Raw genomic sequence first — 24,722 nt, forward strand, 5'->3', positions numbered from 1 at the left:
AAAATCAAGTTGCTGTATATGTTCATCAGAAGATATTGATCATTCAGAGAACAAATTTAGTCAAAACGATTTGCTTCAAAACATCCTATTTATTATTTACTATGAGTGTTTTTGCACATTTTCACTGAAAAAAAGAATATGCAGTAATTCACACTGCTGTGTAGAAGTCTCAAAGTAACCATGACAACATAATGACGGCGTTGTAACAATTCTAAGTGAGAACATTAAGGGTTTTTTTTTCTTTCTTATTATGAATTTTAAATTTTGATGAGTGCATTGAGATGACTTTGTTGCAAATTGCGCAATACAAATAAAGTTGAATTGAATTGAATAAATAACCCAGAGTTACCGACAATGCACAAAAATAAGAAAAATTATAATTTCTCCTATTGTGTCAGTTTAAACGCTGATCTGAACAGATTATATGAAAATAAAATGTCTGTGCATACATAAATATTGCAGGCATTACGCACTGCCATCAAAAAATCTAGTGCATCAAATAACCAATGCAACACATTGAAAGCATTGTAATCACCACTGAAATATTGCACAAATATTACACATTACACATATTACACAAAAATATTGATTAAATATCAAAAAAATAAATAAATAAAAATCGATTTTCTAAAAATAAGAAATCAACTTCAAATCGGCACCCAAAAAAATCGCGATATATATCTTGAAATCATTTTTTTTTTTCAATGTAAACTCTATAGAAACTCTATAGAAATGGACCTCATATGCATGAATAAATAAAAAAAAGTATAAACATCATCAGATAATACATTAATTTCTCATTATTTGAGCAGAAAACACTAAGGATGAAAGAAAAAAATCAATATGGCGATATACAGTATCACGATATATCACTGCACGATTATCGCATCAATCCAAAAACAATGTCCAAATCGATTTTTTAATCAAGTTTTTTAATTAAAAAAAAAAAAAAAAAAAAAAAACATTTAATTGCGCTAACATACATAGCACGTAAACGCCCAAACACTAGGTGTCAGTGAACCACATCAGACCTTGTTAAACTACTGTACCTCACTACTCAATGCATTTTAGCTCAACGTTTATTGCACTTAATTTTCATAAAACATACTGGGCACCATTATAGATGTTTAAAGCATTTAGAATCTTAACAGAATCAAAATCTGTTGTAGAAGCAAAAGTTAAAATGTTTTTGAAAAATGTCATTTGACAGTTTGATAAACATACCACTTGTTTTTTTAATATTGGTACTTGGATTACAGTTTGATTTGATCTTTATTTATCTCAAATAAAATAAATAAACAACAAAAATAAAACCAGGGTCGAGACAGTTCATATGCATATGCTTGTTAAACATATTGTATGTAAGATCAGTGGTTCATTACTAAACAAACAAATGCACATACACACGTATGAAACAAAGTGTATCTAGTTCTGCTTCTTTGCCATAGTGTCCAATAATAATAATAATAATAATAACAACATATGTGTAATGCTGAGGCAAACCATAATTCACACATCAATTTCTATTTTTATGGAAACAATACAACAACAAAAAGAAAAGTGCACCATCCATCGGATCAATAGTTACCATTTACCAGTTCTCGCAAGTTTAAAATAAATAAATAACAAAATTGTATAGGTGAAATTTGTAACTATTGATATCTCGATATATTGCAATGTATATCGTATCAAGATATATCGGGATATATTGTATCGTGACATTAAGATTAAAGATTAAATCGCGGCTTTCGCCTTTAATTGGCCATGAAATGATAGTACATCAATGGAATTTGTCCTCTGCATTTAACCCATCCCTGAGGAGCAGTGGGCAGCCATTTTGCGGCGCCTGGGGAGCAGTTCAGGGTTAAGGGACTTGCTCAACATCCCACAGTGATGGCCCAGGTGAGGCTTGAACCGGCAACCTTCCGATTGCAAGCCCAGCGTCCTAAACCCTAGGCCACCATTCCCATGTAAATCGTGAACCGAATTGTGTCGTCAGATTCATGGAATTGCACACCCCAAGAACACTCAAAATTCAAAAATACAAAGCTGAGGCAGCGTTAGACACTCAATTTTGTCTCCTGACACACACACGCGGACACAGAGATATAAATACATAATGACAAACAAGACTCATAGGTCAGCTCTATTAGCACTGGGCATGTTGCTGAATTCCCCTATAGCTGCCAGTGTGATGGTGAGAGAAGCATCATCCACTCTGAGTCACTCACCATCCACTCACTAGTCACAGTACACAACCCAAAATATCAGGAGGTGAAAGACACACAGGAACACTCCCTGCGTCTAATGCAGGGGTGTTAAACTCATTGTGTTCAAGGGCCACATACGACACAGTTTTACCTCAAGTTGCCCGGACCAAACAAAAAAAAAAAGTGTATTTTTGTGAAGAAAAAAGCACAAATTTAAACAAAATCCTGGTAAAAAAAATTCTTGACTTTGCAACAAATTTTCTGGAAATTTGCAATGTAATTTGCCTGAATTCTGTGTGGGTTAATTTGCAAGAATTTTCCAGGTTTTTGCAAATAATTATGATTTAATGTTACAGTAATTGTTGTAGTGCTACAACCTCCATCGTATTTTATCTACAACTTAAATGATAATTTACAAAAAGTGCTGTTTTTGATGCATTTTTTAAAATTTAAATAAAATCTCCCTGTAGATAGATGCTCTGACGGGCTGAACTCATCCGTGGGGATGTGACACCCACACTTTCATAAAAACTAAAACTCATCCCCTTCACTTTTTACAGAGGGATTCACTGTTGAAAACGTATTGGTTAGATTGATTAAATGGTGATTAAGCCAATCACAACCAACTATTTGACAAAGCCGACGCTCCGAGAAGGTAAACAAAGAGTAAACAGTGATTAGTAAAGTGACAAAAAATGAGTAACAGGTGGCAAAAAATGGTAAAAAAGTGGCAAGAGAAGAGTGAAAAGTGACTAAAATTGGCCAAAAGCAGTCAAGAGTGGCAAAACAAACTTGACAAAAAAGAGAAAACACGTGGTATGTAATAGCAAAAAGTAGCTTAAATGAACAAAATGTGGCAAACAATAGTGAAAAAGGCAACAATATGGAACAAAAAGAGGCAAAATGTAGGGAAAAAAGGAAACAAGTGTTATTTAATGAGCAAAAGGTCGTTTATTTGGATGAAAAGTGGCAAAAAATGGTTAAAGAATCGACAAAAATTGGATAAGAGTGTCAAAAAGAAATTGTAGAAAGGGATATTTATTGGTAAAAGTATCTGAAAAAAGCAAAAAGGGTAACATTTTTTGAAAAAGGGGCAAAAATGCGACAAAGGAAGTTGCAAAACAGCCAAAAAAAAAAAATGTAAAAAAGGGGTTTTCTAAGGGAATAATAATTAAAATGAAAACAAAAATAGCCACATGCTGAGTATCACTGACTTAATAACAGTGATATCATGGTTTTAGTCAATGAATTTAATAAACTAAATTGGGAGTCGATGGTTGCCCTACCCTTAGAACACCCTCTCTTTAAAAACGCTGCTCCACCCCTGCCTGGGCCTGACCTGAACAACTGTGTGTGCTTGTTTGTTATTGTGTCTACATTTGAACAGCCGGATTAAGATCAGAGAAAGTGGACAGCGGAGTAAATTGCAGGGTTTGGCATCAAAGCAGCCGGACACAAAGACAAAGAGCCACTGTTTAGAGATCAAGGTGCTGCCGAGGAAGAATTTAATTTAAACTATCGGTTACCGACTGAGGTGAATTTTATATAATAACACTTTACAAGCAAGTGGAGAAATGTGACTCAAACTGAAGGTGAGTCAAGCTTTTTACGTGTGTGCGTGATCATTGCACACTGAACAATGCATACAAATATGCATTGTTCACGACAGGCCACGACTGCTCGGTCGTGGCCTGTATCTGATCACAGGGTGGATACTGACTGATAAGGTTTCCACAAAGACACAGCTTTAGCACTTTAATAAGTCAATGAGAAAATGTGTTTTTGGGCTTCATAGCATGACAAGACATTGGATTAGTTCAGATTTGTGGAGAATTAGGTGGAAACAGCAACTGTTAAATCCTCATTAATCCCTAAAGTACGTTTCAGATGTTTTATTACGAAGAGGAGACGTTAAGGGATTTGTCTAACAATTTTTTTGGAATGAGCCTCGTTAAATGGCTACAGTACGGAAGCGGATTAGGGTCAATTTTGATGTACAAAATAATTTTGGCCAAATCAAGAATGTTGAAATTTTGATTAAATTTAAATTTTTTAAATTAAGTAAAAATACAATATCGTGATAAAAGTCAAAGGTTTGCTAAAGAAGTCAAATCTACGAAAGCTGACGAGGGCCAATTCACCATATACGACAACAAAACAGCAAATCGAGGCCATCTACAAAATGCCGTGGGGGACTTTCATAAAAACTAAAATTCATCACTTTTCACAGAGGGATTCACTGTTGAAAACGTATTGGTTAGATTAATTGAATGGTGATTAAGCCAATTACAGCCAGCTATTTGACGAAGCCGACGCTCCGAGAAGGTAAACAAAGAGTTAACAGCGATGAGTAAAGTGGCAAAAAATGAGTAACATGTGGCAAAATGGTCCAAAAGTGGCAAATGTGGTAAGAAAAGAGTTAAAAGAGACAAAAATGGGACAAAAGCAATCAAATTACAGTATTGTGATAAAAGTCAAAAGTTTGCTATTGAAGTCAAATCTACGGAAGCTGACGAGGGCCAATTCACCATATACGACAACAAACAGCAGATCAAGGCCATCTACAAAATGCTGTGTATCGATGAGTTCCTTAAGCCAGTGGTTCTCGACCTTTTTTGGTTCCAGAACCCCCTTTTTCTTATTTCTTAACCCAAGTACACACCTTTGTCTGACTACAACTTATTTAAAAACAACTATAGAGCACAATGATGGAATGAATGAGCACTAACACACATTTAAAAGAATCTCATTTTGTGAATAATTGGAAAAAAAACAGTATTTAGTGCAGTGGTTTTTTTGGATCGTGACCCCATTTTGACATCAAGCGACCTTAAAGACATTTTTTTTCTTTCTAGAATTAGTTTTTGATCATGTTTGTGCTCAGATTGTGTGTTGTTTTCATTAAAAAAAAATTCCAAATTCTATTTTAATTTTTCAGAACTTTCAGACAAACACCCCACATGGGGTCCCGACCCCAAGCTTGAAAAACACTGATTTAGTGGCTATAGTTTCTATTTCTATAGTTTTGATCATCACACACCAGAGGCGGAACCAAGACTGACAATTTATTTGTTAATTATTGTTAACTATTTCTCTCTCAAGTACCGCCTGTAGTGCCATTGCGTACCCCTAGGGGTTCACGTGCCCCCATTTGAGAAACACTGCGTTAAACTTTACTTCAGATGTTAGTTTAATAACGAGATTATTTCTGTTTTTAGCTCATATTCACAGCGTTGTAATCTCTTTAATGACTTTAAAGATATATCGCCTACAACTTAAATATGAGGTTCTGTTTTCATGTTAAAATGAATAAGTGTCACTTCAGTCACTTTGTGGGAAACTGAAATAACCCTTATTGTGGCTGGTAAAAAAAAAAAAAATGTTGGTTTTAGTTTTAGCTTATAGCAAGAAACAACATGAGTGAACATGGGAACTGAGGGAGAACTTTAACTGTGTTTTATTTGTGTGTAATCTAACAGAGTTACTGTAAATGTTAGTAGAAATAGTAGAAATAAAATGTAAAAAGTCTGGCAGGAGGTCAGCGAGTCAACAGCTTGGGATGATAAATGTCAATAAAAATGCAAATGTGGGTTTACAGGTTTAGTAAAAAAGGAACAGCTGGTCTGTTCGACACTCGTAAGTGTGACGAGCAACGTTTACACACGCGCACACACACGCGCGCGCACACACTAAAAGCCCAATGAAGGCATGCTGGGTCAGAGTGTGGATTCCTCTGTGGGGCAGAACGTCTACGGGACGAGCACCTATTATAAGACCCTCAGGGATGGTCAGCTGTGTGTGTGTGTGTGTGTGTGTGTGTGTGTGTGTGTGTGTGTGTGTGTGTGTGTGTGTGTGTGTAGACCTGACCATCTGCCCAACACACACACACCCCTGTGAAGGAGAAACCCTTACGCACAAATGCGTTCCAACACTTATGCACATGAATACTTTGAAGATGGATCATGAATAAATGAATAATTCATGTTTCAGTGTGTGTAAAACTCTGTTAACCTCAGCTTCATCTCCATCGCCCATCGTCCATCTTTCCCACTTCTCCATGTGTCTGTCATGATGTCAGCGTTTCTTTTGCTGCATCACTTTGTCTTCTTTCTTTCTTTTGTCCCACCACTACCACCAAACACTTATAATAATAGACCTCCTCCCCCTTGCCCTGCCTCATCCTCTCCTCCCTACAGCTGTCCGACCACTGGTCACATCGCCCTGCATATCTCACACACACATGCACGTGCACACATGCACACACACACAGACGAGGATTGGCATTTCCCACACAAGTCCAAAAGAATTTCTGAGGGATTCCATCACCATCCACAACACAAGCTGTTTCAGATAAGAATGAGTTCCAATCCCATCATGCACTTTTGCAACAATCGTATCAACCTGGTTATACTTGCTGGTTTACTTCTGGTCTTAGTTCAAAGTGTATCAATTGTACCGACCGTGCGCATATTTAGAACTCCTTCTGCACATACTTAGGCTGTGTTCTAAATGTTATTCTAACGTACTACTCATACTAAGTCTGACAACAAAATGAGTTTGTAGTGCGTTCACATTAGATAGTATGAAAAGATTGAGTATGCGAGAAATACACAGAATATATCATTCATTTTAGTTCAACGGCCAAATACGGACCAGTTCGATCACCAGTGGGCCACAGGTTTTCAACAAACAATTTCCATATTAATGTGCCTAAGTTTGCAATTCCAGTTATAAATTAGACATTAAGTATGGAAGGTATCAACAATATTATACAGTTCACCAAGTCAAATTCCTTGTCTGTATAACATACATTACATGGATGATAAAGTTGATTCTGATTCAGATACTTAAATGTGCTTTGATTAATTAATTTTTTTTACCTGTTTTTATTTAATTTGGGGACATTTTGTGGAATAATTTGAGAAAAATTGCAGGATTTTGGAAAAATTTTGAGTTCTTTCAACAACAATTTACAACTGAGTTATTTGATAATATACACAATTATTCCTGTTTTCTCTGTCATTTTCACTTTTTCCAGCAGGCCAAATCAGATGCTCTAAAGGGCCAGATTTGACCCCTGGGCCTTGAGTTTGACACATGTGCTGTATCGGGCCATTTTTGAAGTATGCATGGTGGGCACATCAGTCATACTCAACTGCCCCATGATGCATTGCGAGCGGAATGTAATGGAACGGAACCGGCTTCAAGCTAAAATCAAATATCCCCTTTTCAAAACAAAAGCATCTCTTCTTGTCTTCCATTAATTTTTTTTGACTCTTTTGTAAATTGGGCTTTTGTTTTGAAGTTAACAGGAAGTTTGGTCAGTAGCACAAAATCTCCGAAATGTCGGCATGAGTTTTATGGATCAAATGAGCACATGTTGATATTCTACTTGGTCACTTTCTCACTTAAAATGTTTTCAGAACTTTCAAAGGTGGAGAATCAACAGACATATTTAGCATCAGTGTGATTCAGGTTTTGTTGAAATGCATCTTGGGAAATATACTTCAGTGGGAACGCTCATCATCAGGAGGTTAGTTACAGTTTTAAACGGTTTAGGACGTTCATTGAAAACTATAAAACCTGACTTCATTCAGGAATTAAATGACTCTTAATCTTTTAAACTGGAACATGATGGAACAGTTGCTGTAACTCTTTCAGCAGCTGATTCAGCCTCACAGGTTATGATGATTTGTGTCCAATGACATCACTGGATCCAGACGTCTGGACAAGGGTAAAAAGTAACCCTCCAGCTTTACATATATTAGATTAAACAAGCTGTATTATCAAAGAGAGTTATGTGCAGATTGAAGTGATGACAAACTTGAAACATTTACTACTGTTTAGGGATGACATAAACTACAGTCACGTTAAAGTATCAAGGAAACATCTGTGTTTGTATGCGAGGGGGTCATTGAGGATACTTTGATATGCATGAGTGATGATGAAACTACAAAAGGCTGAACCTGAAGTAATTTTAGCCGCAGGCGACAACGAAGCCGCAAAAACAGTTTATTCTCCTGCAAAGACCAGATCAAAGAGTGCAGAGCTCTGGGAAAGTCTATCACACACCTGACGAAAACAGAGATGCAAAAACTAATGACTAATGTTTTTCACTTTCATTAGAAAACTTTGACTATTACCTCTAATATTTTCACTAGTGTTTGTCTTTTAGCAGAATGTCGTCAAAACTATTAAACAGATCTTGATCATGTCTGATCCAGAGATTTGGCGCTTGGCGGAGGTTTGCACCCAGTTATCTTGTTTTAGATATTAAGCAATATTATTGTCACAACGTCTCACAGAACAATTGCTGTCAGTGGAATTATTATTAACGGAACGACCAAAAGCACTGAAACCATTGAAGGGCCTTGGGCTGCAAAGAACAACAATAATACACGCACACACACACACACACACACACACAATGTGCAGACACACTTAAACCTTGGATATGTATCAAGTGCAGATTAACAGGAAGAGGAAATGGTCGTATCAACATTTGGACAACACACAGCTCATTAAGATTATCAAAAATAAAAGCTGAGTTTCTCACTTCCGTTATTCACAGTAGATCTTAACGCCTCTCTCTCTGGGTTAAAGGCATTCATCTCTTGATAAACTGATCTGATTTTACTCCTCTTCCTTAATAATATGTTTCAAACCCACACAGTTGGTCCTTTACATTCACCAGGGGCTGGAGGGGCTCTTCTGTTAACCCACTAAAGTAGTGTTTTACTGTACTGTTATGTAGTGGTGGACCACCAAGACTGCATGAGAACATTCAATGATTACATGGTTTTGTTTAAACCGTGTGTTTCGGAAAGAGTGCAACAAATTATTATTATTTTTAACCATCAAATATCTACTATTACAGACAACAATTACATTTGAAGCTTTTACTTCCACATACACACACACACACACACACACACACACACACACACACACACACACACACACACACACACACACACACACACACACACACACACACACACACACACACACACACACACACACACAAAATAAGCAGGATGGACACGGACACAAACATCAACATGCTTGGAAATGAGGGGTTTCCTTTGTTGGCTTAAAGAGTTTTCCTGCTATGGAGTGCACATAAGAACAAAACCACACGCACACACACACACACACACACACACACACACACACACACGCACACACACACACACACACACACACACACACACACACACAAACACTGCATTAGCAAAACCACCCCTGGCCAGCAGTGCACAATGGAACAACTGTCATGTGACTGCAGTGCAGAGTCGGCCTTTGTTAGAGCTAGAGCGAGGTGTCCAACTGCGCTCTTCAGTGTGTGGGTCCCACCAGTGTGTGTGTGTGTGTGTGTGTGTATATGTGAATGATGTGTTTGACACATAAATGAGGCTGTTATTAAATCCCACAGCAGTAGCTCTCATTGCATGTATCGGAATCTTTGTGCTTGTGTCTGTCTCGCTTCTCACGTTTACACATCACTTCCAGTACGTTGCTGGTTCCCAGTAGCTGATAACTGTGTCTTATGGGAAGGTCACAAATCTGAAATAAAGGTGAAGCAAGTGTTTGGACTTTTCACCAAAGCCAAAACTAAGAAATTACCTCATACGCAATATTTTTACTAATAAAACCTGATGAAGCAGAGAAATCCAAGCAGGATTTAAAATTTTAAGTTTAAAAATAATTGAAAAATTGGTTAAAAAACTAACAAGTGGTGCCTAATACTTAGATTTTTCAATTATTCTCAAACCAGTTGGTCAATAGCACATTTTGACCTCAAGAACCATGACTGACTGGAGAGTTTATCCTTTTTTAATAAAACTTCCGTCTATACCAGACATGAGCAACTGGCAGCCCTCGGTGTAATTTTGTGCAACCCCAACATTTAACCCAAAAAATTACTCCAAAAACGCAAAAGGACAGAAATAATCACAAAATTAGAACTACGGCACTCAAAAAATAAACAAAATTTAAAAAATGCACAACAGGACACCACAAATACACACATTTATCCCAAAAAACCAACAGGACGACTTCAAGTATACACTAAATTACAGAAAAATAAACAAAATGAGAACTAAAATGACTCCAAAACATAAAGTGACAACAAAAATACACAAAATTACTCATAAAACAACCAAAGAAGTGCACATAATAACTCCAAAAGCACACAAAATAAACACGACAACACACAAAATGAGTTAAAAATACAGAAAATTACAAGATAAATACACAAAACAACAACAAAAATATAGAAAACAGATGATATTCTGATAATCAAAGTGGCCCATCACTGCTCCATTACATTCTAAAGATGGTTGAGCTCAAAAATCCCAGTGGATCAGCATTTTCTGTAACAATCAGTCCGTCTGGCACCATAAACTATGCACTATTCAAAGACTCTGAGATAACCTTTTTCCCACATTCTGATGCTCTGCTTGAACTTCAGCAGGTCATCTGCATGTCGACATTCCCAAATACATCCAGATGCTTCCATGTCATCAGCTGATTAGCTTTACACTTTACTGGAGTTCAACTGTTATTATTTCCCTCTTTATGATGTTTGTGTTTGGATAAAAATAGGATGAAAACCACTTGTTTTGTGCATCATTTGTTACAATGGCCACGTTTACATGAGAGCTTTAATTCCCCTTTAATTCAGAATACAAATTAAATCCTCTTTAAACTGACCTTGAATTAAACTTAAATCCGAATGAAGTGGCAGGTTTATTTTGATTTTAATACCAAATGGAATAATTACTTGATTTTGAAAACTTTTATTTTGCTTTAAATTAATTCCGGGAATTCTGTCCATGATCGTCCTGTCGCGATGAAGCGCTGGTGATGACATAGTCCAAGATGGCCGCCCGGACTCAAGCCAATATTGTCAAAACTACAATCAAATAAAAAGGAAAATAGTACTTATTATGTGGTTTTCTATGTTGTAGCCAAAAAGAAAGGGTTTGTTGTGTTTTTTCCTGATAGACGTGATACGTTACGTTGGCCCCCTGTCCAATCAGAACCCTTCCCGACACCCAGACCTAAAGCGAAATTGGAATTCCATGTGAACCTCAATTTGGAACGACTATTTCCATGTAAACACAAAGCAGAATACTTAAATTCTGAATAATTATTTCTGAATTAGAACAGCATATAACAGTGGCCAATAAGGGTTTGTGGTTGTACAAAGAAAAGTCCATTATCCTCATGTTTAGGATATAGTTAATCACCTAAAAACACACTTTCCAGGTAGGGATTCAATCTGTCTTTGTAGGTCACATAATGCTGAAGGCTAGCTACAAATACCAGAGGCCTGATACAGAGTAACACAACACCACACACACACGGATCAGTATTAAACTCCTCACGACACTGACTAATGTCTGAAACAACCTGCTGCAGACACACACACACGTGTTTTCTTCGTCTATATCGACAGCGCACGGACATGCAGAAGCGCACAGATGTCCGTCTCTGTCATCATCTCGAGGGTGGTTTGCTGTTTAAAGACGTGTTCTCATGAGTTAAAGGTCAGAGTCTCAGTGCGAGCTGCAGTCACTCAAACACGTCAAAGTGAACTCGAGCAGGGAAGCAGCGTCTACGTTAAAGAGTGACACTCATACATGGATCTGTGTTTATTTCATGAGTCACAATGATAAAAACCATAACTATTTACAGTGGTTACCAACACTTAAGCTGCCTCATTTTTCTATTTTTAAGCAAATACATACACAAACATACACAAAAAAGTTGTGTTGTTTTTAAAACTATAGCCAAAAATATAATAGAATATTTTTTGTTATTTAGGATTTAAAATGCATGGTTTACATTTGATACATTCTGTGTTAATTATGTACTTGACTACATTTTCACATTTTTAAGTTACAATAGCGATACTAATGACTAATAAAAAATATTAAAATAAAAAATAATCTAAAATTGTTTTTGTATCTTCCTCGACGAATAAAATAGAAACTATAATTTTGTCACATTGGACTAAATCCAATCAGAACTCATGAAAACATGTGATCTTATGCATTGATCACAATCTGTTTGTATGTATAATCAGGTTGAACAATGATAATTTAATCTTTTTTTTTTTAAAATATAAAATCTTTATATTTTACCTGACTATATCTGTAACAGATTTAAAAAAAACTAAAATCTTAATGTCATTAAGTTAATTAAAGGCAGACTATAACGGAAATTGTTATAATGACAACATTTTGACCAAAACTAAGACTATTACTAAAACTAGATCAAAATTTGTTGTCAAAATTAAAATAATAATAAAAATGAACACTGTATAATTCAATTTCTGCAGGGAAAAAAAGCTCCTCAGCTAATTCAACCTAACAGACATGTTACAAATAAGTCTGGATATTACACCCAGATTTATGGAGTAAACATGCTTTAAAGAAAAAATTAGACAAAACAATAAAAATGCTACAAATCGAAATGTCTTATCAGTCTTATTGTGCATAATTATTTCCTGCTGTGTGTTTGCATGCACACCACTGATCTAAACAACAGGAGTTACACCCAGTGCCTGGGGAAGGAAACGTATTATTGCTCCAAAAAGTCCCAGAGTGAATCCAAGTCGTTGCAAAAGCTGTAAACAATCTACAGTGAGAATGGATGAAAAATTCCTCCACAGGAGAGGATGACCATCAAGTTCCCAGTTCTCCAACATCATCATCATCATCATCACACATCCACTGTATCAGAGGTCCTACCTGTCAGTGTGAGCTCTCCTACTGCTGGGGATCTTTCCTCTTTCCTCTCAGGTGGGATTAACTCAATCAAATCCACTTCCTCTCATAGTTTGAATGAGTTGATGAGCCGACTCTCTCTGTCTGAGCGACACGATCTCACTCCTTCAGACAGGACACAACAAGTAGCAGTGCTGCTCAGTCCCAAGCCCTCCTCCTCCTCCCTCTCCAGGGAGTGATTTGTGAGCACCAGCCCCTCCTCCTGCAGCTCCTCTGTTGTGTTTGGGAGGAGTTTTTCTTTCTTTCTCTAGTCCTCCTCCCCTCTCAACCCCCTCCACCTTTAAAACCTCCAGCCTCCAAGCACCGAGCAGACCTTCCTCTGTTCTCCCCGCACACACAGCCTCGCATTTCATGTCCCACTCTTCTTTTCCTTTGGCTCCTCTGGCACGGACTGCACTGATACTTAGAGGAGATTTAGATGTGACCTCATGTTGCTATTTGCAGAGAATTATGGGATAAATAAAATGTAAACTCAGACACTATCGGGCCTCTTGAGGTGCTTAGAAACTAACTTCATCAACTTCAAAGCATATGATTTAAAGGGACCCTCCACTGTTTTTACAAATGTGGCCTAAAATCTTTGAAATGTCCTTTTTAGAAGATCTATCCTAACAAAACACATGATTTTGCACCATATTTGTTCAATTAACTTTTAAAAATGGGACTACTTTACCGTTTTAAAACCTGCGTTCCACCATCTTTAAATCACGTGATTGATGACATCACAATTTGCCTGTAAACATCCCATTATTTTCTATTGGAGTGAAGCATTCAGCCGGCTTTTTAGATCATTTAGCAGCTTTTTCAGTCAAAATGACAACTTGTGCTGCTCTTGGTTGCTCTAAATAATCAGGAAAAGTTAAAGTTCGCTGTGACCCGAAAAATAATGTATGACCGCAGGGGGCGACAGTTCCAACTCTGCGGTTTGGTAGTAGACAATGAAGCAGAGAAGAAGAGCTCAGTGCGCTGACACGCTCTGGTGGCTGAAGTTAGCGAGTAAATCACAGATTGTTGAAGAACCTCCACCCAAAAGGACTTCTATCCTCGGGGTTTGGGATTCTCTGATTACTCGTTAATTTCAGCCACCAGAGTGTGTCAGCCCACTGTTTAAGGGAGAGTAAAGTTCTCTTAGAAGAGCTCTTCTTCTCTGCTTCATTGTCTACAAGCAAACCACAGAGTTGGAACTGTCAAAAAAAAGGGGTAACACTGACATTTAACTTTTCCTGCTTATTTAGAACAAACAAAATCAGCACAAATTATTATTTTGACTGAAAAAGCTGCTAAATGATCTAAAAAGCAGGATGAATGCTTCCCTCCAAAAGGAAACAATGGGCTGTTTACAGGCAGTGGGGCCGTGTGACATCATCAATTAGGTGATTTCAAGATGGAGGATTACAAGCTCTAAAACTGTAAAGTAGCCCCATTTTTAAAAGTGAATAAAATGAATATGGTGCAAAATAATGCATTTTTTTAGGCATAGATCTGTATGATATACAGTCCGCATAAACAGGACTGAATCATAACATAACCTAACCACTAGAGCGGACATGGGCTCGTATGTGAACAGTCGCATTTACAGACCTTGGAGTTGCTGTTTGCTTACCAATAAACAGGAATAGATTTTTCATATTTATAATAAGTATTGATTAGGCCACTGGGAGTGAGGCCCAAGGCCAAGGCAGGCTGACTTGATAATACTGTATCATGTTTTTCTGCAGTCAGTGCCTTCTCCTCATCCTTCTCTCTCTGCTCTGTTTCAGGTGTTGTGAAGCTGATGATGACAGTTCCTCATCTGTGGTTCACGGCTCAACTAGTCTGTGACACTCTGATGTTCTATCTCTCCATCCTGTTCTGTTGGTCCTTCAGTCCACTAACCCCAACCAGTCGACGCAGATGGCTGCCACCTCTGAACCTGGTTCTGCTGGAAATTTCTTCCTGTTAAAAGGGAGTTGTTTCTTCCCACTGTCGTTAAATGCTTGTTCATGTGGATTTTGTTGGTTTCTTCTTTCTTATTATGAATTTTATATTATGATAAGCACATTGAGATGACTGTTGTAATTTCCATTATACAAATAAAGTTGAATTGAATTAATAAGTACATTTCAAAGGTTTTAGGTCACATTTGTAAAAACAGTGGAGGATCCTTTTAACAAATGAAAAACCGTGTGTGTTTGTGTGTGTGTCTCCTGTCTTTGTCCTCCAGTTCCCTTTTGCGTTGTTGATAACACGTGCACGCACGTTGGTGTGAGTGCACGTTTCCTTGCAGACAATACAACGAGCCCATCCCGCCCCTATGGAAACCATGGAAGCTCCAATGGACCAGCAGACACACACACACGCACAGGCACACACGCACACAAAAACAGAGACACATGCGCATACACTCAAATCATATGTAAAACAAAGAAACCAATCTTATGAATTGGAAAATGGCATGATTAACCTGATACGCCAATGTATTTTTCTGTTATTTGTCAATTCTGAAGGATTAAAACCCAAGTCTTCACTGTGTGATGATACATATCCAAGACCCTCCTCATTCTTCACTTGCTGCTTGTCCTTGGACTTTGAAAAAACAAAGCGGATTAATTCAGATGTTTGGTGAGAAGAAGAAGAGCGGTATTTCCTGAAAACAAGTTCTAGAGTCTGAAAAACACCAGCTCTGCCTCTCCGTTTGGACAGATCAAAGCACAATATTAGGAAAAACAAGAACGTATGAGCATAATGCCCTACTGTTAGACCCAATATCAGTTAAAAACTTTCTAAAGTCCTTTAGCTCATGTTTCAACAACAGAAGATCAAATTTAAAGTTTTTTATGTTTAACAGCTTTGGTTTGATGTCATTCCTACATCTACTGCATATACAGTATGCTTGTTACGGATAGTCTACAACAGCTTTTTGGTTTCTGTGAGGAGGATTTTTAATTTTATTTTGTAAAACCTATGAAAAAAACTAATTAAATCAAAGAAACTTAAAGCTGCTTAAGATGAAGAACAGCATACGACAAGTTGTTCTCATCCAAAAATGCTAAAAACACTGCCAAAGTGACACTTCTGTTGTTTTCATGGATTAAACGTTGTTGAAAAAACCAGCAGATAGTTATGTTGTGGCTTACAGTGCAAAATCTGAATGTGGCCAAAGTAGAACGTATGTTTTATAACCAAACCAGAACAAAAATGACATCAAGCCAATCACTATCCTCCTTGTCTGCCGAGGAAACACAAGAAATCACGGTAAGAATAAAGTAAAAACACTTCTTTAATCTGTCTGCAGGACTCCACATCCCACAATGCAATGCATGAAACCTTTCCAAAATTTAGGTCACATGACCATTTGCCAACAAACGAACAAAAACAGATTTCCAAGTGGCAACTTCAACCTTCAACATTTGTTTGTGTGTAAATTATCTTTGATTTATTCATCTACGAGGCCGAGGCCATGTCTTTATCTGTTGAAAAAGATTATTTCAACCCAGCAACTTTAAATCATTTGGATAAAAATACTTTCTGTCGTCTACGGTGACTTGCCGTCCGGTTTTACCCGGACATGTCTTCTTTTCACATTTTGTCTGGGCTGTCCGGCTGGATTTTAAAAAATTGCAAAAATTATCGTTTTTCCAAGGGACCCTGAATGCATCTCGGAAACAGTTAATTTAAAAGACCGTAACTAATAATATTTGCTCTATCTGAGAAATACTACCAGTTTCTGAAAGCTGATGAGTAGCTTCTTAGAGCCCGTATCATGTCATTACATTTAATTATGAGTTAGTTATTAATTTTACGCACACGTAACAAAATCATTAAAATGCCGCTTTGTTTTTTGGAATAAAAGAGACCAAACACTGGTGGATTTAATGAAACATTTTTTTAGCAGGAAGATCCTCCTGGATGGTAATGTACTAGGGATGTAACGATTCACTCAACTCCCGATACGATTCGATTCACGATTTTTTCATTTACAAAATGGGACTGTGGACAATTTTTTTTTTTGGGAAAAAAACAAGAAAATACTGTATTATTTTCCTTTTATTTTTCATTGTCAAAAGAATTCCTTGATAAACTATTCAAAACAATGCAATTTAACTAAAAATAAATCTTGAATTAAATAAATAAAGGAATAATACAAATGAAAATGAAGCCTATTAATTTAAATTCTGGTTCTATAATAAACAATGCAAAACTGCATAATAGTTCTTTTTCTTTTAAAAGTGCAACTGAAAATGTATTTTGTGCCTTAACAATTGGACTTTAAAAAAAAAAAAACCGTCATTGCACTGATTTACGTCATATTTGTTTGGACCAGGAGAGGGCGCTGGTAACACAGTGGTTGGTTGGCATGCAGATATCGTGCAGTGAAGAAGATAAGCTATGCTAGCAGACAGAGCTAATAGAAAAACGTGACTTTTACAGATATTCAAGGAATATTACAGATATTCTTTCGGTGCTAAAGGGGTAATGAATCATTTATTAACATATTTAAGAGTAGAAGGTGGCCAGAAAGAAAGTATTAGCAGACTCCGCCCGCCACCAACACTTCCGGATAGCGCCCTCTGCTGGTTAAAAAAAGTACTGCGATTCAATTGCCAGAAAATCGATATCAACCGTGATACCTATGAATCGATTTTTAACTGCCTTACGATTAATCGTTACATCCCTATAATGTACATTAATTTTTTTGCTTTTTAAACCTCATGGACAATAAAAACGTATTTATCTATATTGTTTTTTGCAGTTACAAGTTCGATTTAAGAAAACATTGTGTATTTTTTGAGTATGCCAAGGTCGGCCCAAGTGTCCTCCTTTTTAGAAATGAAAATATGGTCACCCTACTCTTGTGAAGCTTTCGTCTGACTGGTTGCTGTTGTTAAAAACAAGAAGTAAATATCATATAAACAGAAAAGCCGATGACTGGTAAAAAAGTTATGAGACAATAATTTTGGAGTATTTATTCGTTATTTTAATGAAAGTCAAGTGGTTTCCTCTCGCAGAGTTTTGTGTTAAGTTTAGTGACTCAAATGGATCAAAACAGTGATCTACTTGTTTTTGACCAAATACTTTTTTTTACTTTAATCTACTTTTGATTGTACTTGTAGATTAGCTCTTATGTAGAACAGTGTGAAATATATGAAAACAGTAAATTTGGACAGGAATCTAAATTATTTTAACTGGAAAACATTTTGGTGGTTTGCAGGAATCCTGGCAGGGTTGTTGTGTGCAGGAGCTTGTCCCAATTTGTGGAGAACAACCTCACGGAGACAGGCAGCAATTAAGAGGCAATAAAGATACTTTAATTAACCTAGCACACAAGTCTTTGGGCTATGGGAGGAACATAGGATACCTGCAGGGCCATAAAGTCCAAGCTTTAAAGTCGCAGCAGGCGTGGTTTATAGCTCGAGGTAAAAAACAAAAAACAAAACATCCAGCTGGAGGCAAATATCATTTTTCATCTGAGTAAGTCTTCAGACTATTTCACAGAGATGCGCCAGAGTCGTTCATCTTTGTGTGGGCGAGGCTGGTGTTGGAGTGAGTCAAGTCTGCAATCTGTAATCATCTCCTGAATCACCTCAGTCTTCTCAAAACACAAGGGGGCAAAGAGAAAGAGGAAGGGGGTCAACAAACTGGAAAACTGGGAAATATTCCTACCAGGAAAACTGACAGGTGCCTCAAACGCTCGTAACAAGGGTTACCTTTCAGCAACCCAAATACAGTTTGAAACAAAGATGACTCAGACCTTGGCCCAACACAAGATATTCTCTTTGTCAGATATTGTCAGTTATCTGAATCAGTGATCCTGATCATGGTACCATGAACTTTAAAGGCTTGGAAGAAATGTATACCCCAGTTAATTACCAAACAGTTGGTCCAAATGTATGGACACCCCCATTTCTTCTAAATAAAATACTCAATCTGGATCCGATCCAGATTGCGAGACATTAATTCTTAAAGTTTCGCCAATGCCGAAAAATAGGGATTTTGAATTCATTGGTAACTACCTTATCATACAACTGTTTGGACACTGGGAAGATTTGTTTGTGAACCATGAGCTTGATTTACACTCTAATAGCACTTTTCCTTCAAATCCAACTACTCTGAAATCTACAAGCTCATGGTATTACTTTAAACTTGAGTTTAATTCCTGCATCAACTATTAAGTTAATCATTTCTCAGCACTTCCTGTTAGCGTGACTCAACAAGGCCATGGCCTATTTTGGCACATTGGCATGAGTTGGCACAAAGCCATGCTGAGTCACTCATTTCCAAACTTGGACAACCAATGCACCTCAGCTCCCCCCCCCCCACCCCCCTCCTAAAGTCATTAAATAAATTGCTTTGGCTTCTCTACTCCTTAAAGCTGCCACCTGCATATACATGCATAGTCCATTTTAATAGGCACACGTTTAGCTGCCTACTTATGCAGATACCTGTGAATCCCATTGTGCAAACAATAGGCATGAAGACATGGACAGGGTAGATTTTAAGATTTATTTCAAAGCCGCTGGAGATAATCTTTTTTTTTTATGGTGTTTTAGGTCGTGTTGTAAATGTCATACTAACGCACTACTCATACTAAGTATGACGTCAACATGAGTATGTAGTGCATTCACATTAGACAGTATGAAAAAATCACGAACGCGAGAAATACCCGGATGTATACTATATCAGGACATTTTTTAAGTGACCACACTAGTCGTACTCGACCGCCCCATGATGCATTGCAAGCGGAACGTGAACTCGTCCTGGGACCGATTTCAAGCTAAAAATCAAACATCCCCTTTTCAAAACAAAAGCATCTCTTCTTGTCTTCCTTTCGTTTTTTGTCGCTTTTGTAAGTAGAAGTTTCATCAGTAGCACAATGGAGGGCAATAGGGAATCTCTGAAATGTCAGAATGAAATGTGTTTCCGTGAGTTTTATGGATCAAATAAGCACATGTTGATATTTTACTTGGTCACTTTCTCACTTAAAATGATTTCAGAACTTTCAAAGGTGGAGAATCAACATATATTTAGTCTCTTCAGTGCTTCAGATTTTTGTCATGGTAGGTTCTAAATGCATCTTGGGAAACTTGGAGGTATTCTTCAGTGGGAACGGTCACCATCCTAATCATACTTATATTATATAGTAGACAGTAGATAATCATTGAGTTTATAGTGTAAAGTACGGCGTGTGCCATGTCCAAAACAGCCATAGTGTAGATGTAATCCGAGATGTAAAAGGTTGAAATAGCAGCTCTCCTATTGTCAATTTCAGAAAGGTTTTGTGCATTGCACTGTGGGATGTGGAGTTGCGTAGACAAAGTTTTTTGTTCTCCATTCTGACAGTGCTTTCTTGTGTTCCTTTGCCAGACAAGGAGGACATTAATCCGCTTGAAACCATTTTTGTTTTAGTTTTTTCACGTATTCCCCACGACTCCACCTCATAAAAAAAACATTGTTGTTTTGCCACAATATTCAGGCCATGAAAACACCAGAAATGTGTTCTAGCCTCCGTCTACAGCAGTGTTTCTAAAACCTTTTGAGCCCAAGGACCATCACTCAACAAATAAAAGATAAATCCAAAACCTACCAACTTGACAAATATCCCAAAACCAATATATCTGTTTATGACTTCAACAGCACTTTACATATTAATGCAATATATCATTTATATAATGTATATTTATATAAATGATGTGTGATTATAGGCCGCGTTTCACAACTTTGAGCCGTCAATCCATCGTCAGTTGGCAGCGCTCATCATAAGATCATAAAACACACACCTGCGTAGCTACAAGTTGGTGTTGTAAGAAAGGCGTAAAACAATCCCCCTCATTACTGACACAATTTGAACTTACATAGAACATAGTGCATGTGTTGGAGTCAAATTTGAACAGTTTGACAATCATTTTTAATTTGATAATATATTAGCTTTAAAAAACACATTTGTCCAATAAAGCAACAGACCACTAGGGCGACCGTGGCTCAGGTGGTAGTGGGTCGTCTTCTGATCGAGAGGTTGGGGGTTCGATCCCAGTACCTGACTATATGTCGAAGTGTCCTTGGGCAAGACACTGAACCCTAAGTTGCTCCCAGTGGTCGAATAGCGCCTTGCATGGCAGTCCTGTCCCACTGGTGTGTGAATGTGAGAGTGATTGGGTGAATGAGCTGTTATGTAAAGCGCTTTGAGACCGCTTCAGTGTGGTGATAAAGCGCTATATAAAATCAAGTCCATTTACCACCATCTTTCGAGGACAACCAGTGGTCCACGGACCACACTTTGAGAAAGACTGGTCAATGGGACTGAACATCCCACAATGCATGAAACTTTTCAGAAAATGTAAATAAAAGAATGTTTACAGTCGAGATTAAAACGATCTTTGATTTATAGATTTTTGTTTTTTTTGTCTCCAACAGCTTTAAGGTTTGTATAAAACTGCGTTAAAAAAAAAAAAATGTTACTTTCTTGTCTTGCGTACCAGCACGTAAAATAACATTCCTTGATTCATCCCTCCTTTACCTCCCTCATTCCATCAGCTGTCTCCCCTCTGTTCACCCTCACTCCCTCTTTTCTAACCCCCCACCTTAGATTTGTACATAAACACGTGCTTTTTTTTTTTTAATAAGCATTACAGATCAGGCTTGTAAACACTTCAAAGTCGACGGCGCACCTCATTCCTCCAGCTGCAGCCTCTGGGTTTCACATCTAAAAACCTTCACAAGTTTTTTCAGGTAGGGTAACATATTAGCATTTTTCCAACTCATGTATTTGGTGTCAATGTCTGAACCTGATCCACATAATTATTTTTCTTCTGAAATATTTCATTAATCTCGAGGCTGCCTGTAGAATTTATCATAAGCACCACTCGTGATTTATGACTCTGGACTAATAGCGCCAGGGTTGGGGTCAATTACATTTTTTATCCTCAGAAAGTCAATTACAATTATGTTCTAAATTACAATTAATCACAATTACTGAGCCTGAAATAAATAACCTAATAAAAGTTAGCCTTCCTCTTTTGTTAGCTTTCTGTTAGCATCTTTTATGATAATGGGTCCTAAATGAGCTGTAAAATACACTAAAAACAATGATCTAATATCGAATTTATTTCTTATCTATTGGTTCACTTGTTAGGCTTCCTAATCAATGAAAATATGAATATTTAATATTTTTGGTGTGAACATATGAGCAATTTTTGTGTCAGTATACTCATCGATTTCATTTTTTTTTTTTTAAATGTGAGAAAGCTTGATAAGAAACAAAATTTAATAATTAACTACATAATGTATGTGTAGAACTGTACATAGAGCTGTATCATATTTCCTCAGTTTTGCGTTCAATTATAATTAACAATTTTCATAGAATTTTCATGGCAATTACAATTACAAAGTCAATAATTTTCTAAACTCAATTACAATATAATTACGATTACGACAGCAACAGATTTTTACAATTACAATTACATCATAGTTGTTATTAATTACAAATTACCCGATTACAGTTATAACTGATCACAACCCTGAATAGCGCATACGTATATACATCTGAGTAAACATTTCAGCAGTTCTTTTTTAATTATTTGATTACCTCAATGCATTTAATGTGCAACTTGTCATTGTAGGGAATGGTTTAACAGCACAGTGCATGGACCAAAGATCGATATCAGTCTGAGGAAGGGTCGTTTGGATGATTAGACTCACCACAGACTAGTAGAAACAGGTCTTTTCCTCAATGCCTGAAGCAGAACATGATACAATTGAAAGGATCCATATATAGGATTAAACTTTACTCGTGAGGGCACGAGCGTGGATCAGGAACGGAGCACATAAAGACAATTAGATCAAAAGAAATCAACTTAAATCTTCTCTAAGCTATCCATCTTTATACGCACTATCCATCTAATTTTGTGCACCCGCCAAAGCCAAGGTTCTGGTAGTTACTGCAAACACAGAAAAATCCAATCCAACTTTCTTTACAAAGCACCTTCAACAAAAACAAAGTGCTGTACATTACAAAAAAATATATAAGATACATTCAACACAAACAAGGCACTGAATAAACGCCAGTATAAAAAAAAAAACTGTAAAATCACAATATAAATAACAAATTCATAAATACACAAAAACACACAAAATAGTAAAAAAAAAAAAAATACACAAGACAACAGCAAAAAACACACAATTACAGAATAAACGTATGATGACAAAAATGCAGGAAACTACTACAATAAATGCCAAAATAAAAACACTGTAAAAACAAAATATAAATAACAACAGCTTTGTAGCATACCTCCACAATTACAGAATAAATGTGCAAAACAAAAATATAAATACAAGGAATTACTCTGAAAACACAGAATACAACAAAAATACACAAAAGGACAAAAATATACAAAACAACAACAAAAAATAGACAACGCAAAAGCAAAGAACACACAATAAACACACAAACAGAATGATGACAAAAATGCAAGAAACTACTCCAAAAACACAAAATTCAACAAAAATTCAGAAAATAACTCGTCACACTCAAAACAACAAAAATACACAGATTGACAATAATATACAAAACGACACAAAAAAGACAACACACAAAACCACACATAAAAAATAAATAAAAATTGAAAGAAAATATACTAAATGACCAGTACTAATTCCTGTATTAATGCTCTGATTGGTCATTATTCTAAATGCTCATCAACAATTATGTCATCATTTAGAAAAATGACCTTTTCAAGCATTAATACAGGACAAAACAAAGCGTTTTGTATATTTTGCATAATTTGTGTAATTGTTTTGTTGTTTTGTGTGTTATGAGTCATTTATGAGTTTTTTTGTTGACGTTCTGTATACTTTTCTGTATTTTTGTTGTTGTTGTGTGTTTTTTGGAGTAATTTTGTGAATTTTTGTTGTTAATTTATGTAAATTTATTGTTCTTTTGTGTACTTTTGTTGTCATTTTTTAGTCCTTTTGTGTGTTTCTTGCTGTTGGGGTTTTTTGTGCGTTTGTGTGGACTCATAGTTGTGTGCATATTCTACATACATCACTGATACAGTATGTGGTATTAGCAAGAGATCTGTACCTGATAATAAAGTGATGAGTAATTAATCAAATACACCATAAATACTTTACTTTAATGTAACATTCCTCCGTAGATTCCCAAACCTGCTGAAATTCAGCTCAAGGATGTGTTAAAAACAAGGTGCACTGTGAGCTGAAACAAACGCTGACAAAGACCAAACCACCTCCAAATGTTCCTTTTTTCTCCAGAATTAAAGTATTAAAATGATCCATTTGGAGAACTAGATGTTCCCTGTTTTGACTGGTGAGAGATAACAGAGGAATGTTGACAGCACGGCTGCAGACACACACAGAGAAACAGAGAAATGTTTAGAGTATACTTAATGTCAGCTTTAAGTCGTGTTTTTAAATCCAACACCTTCAGAAGGAAGCTTATCCTGCTTTAGTCTCTGTGCCGTAATGCGAGCGCTCTGATGTGTGAGAAACGGCTGCACACACAAGCACAGGTGACCTCACTGAGTAACACAAATATTGCTCTGTGTTACACAAACCGTCTGCATCAAGCTGCCCCGGATCATTTTTCAAACAATGTGAGGAAAAGTTTGTATTTGCGACCTTGCTTTTGACCTCTGTTATTCATTCCTGCAGAGGACAGACATCACGGTCTGCTTTGAACAGACTTTGTTACACACGTGGAAATGTTTGTTTGTTGTACAACAAA

The 24,722-nt window shown here is 36.8% G+C and overlaps 1 protein-coding gene across 2 annotated transcripts in view; it reads right to left on the reverse strand.

The window, feature by feature from the left end:
* Positions 1-24,722, reverse strand: part of bcar3 (BCAR3 adaptor protein, NSP family member) — a 100,260-nt gene that overhangs the window by 50,830 nt on the left and 24,708 nt on the right. Inside the window, exon 1 of one of the 2 annotated variants that reach the window (XM_028443614.1) lies at positions 12,971-13,185. The exons of the other annotated variant lie outside the window; for it this stretch is intronic. The gene's annotated coding sequence lies outside the window, so the exon portion shown is untranslated. Of the gene's footprint in view, positions 1-12,970; positions 13,186-24,722 lie in introns of those variants that run through there. 2 annotated transcript variants of the gene reach the window in all.

This window comes from Gouania willdenowi, chromosome 4 (genome assembly GCF_900634775.1).
Source record: "Gouania willdenowi chromosome 4, fGouWil2.1, whole genome shotgun sequence".
Taxonomy (NCBI): Eukaryota; Metazoa; Chordata; class Actinopteri; order Blenniiformes; family Gobiesocidae; genus Gouania; species Gouania willdenowi.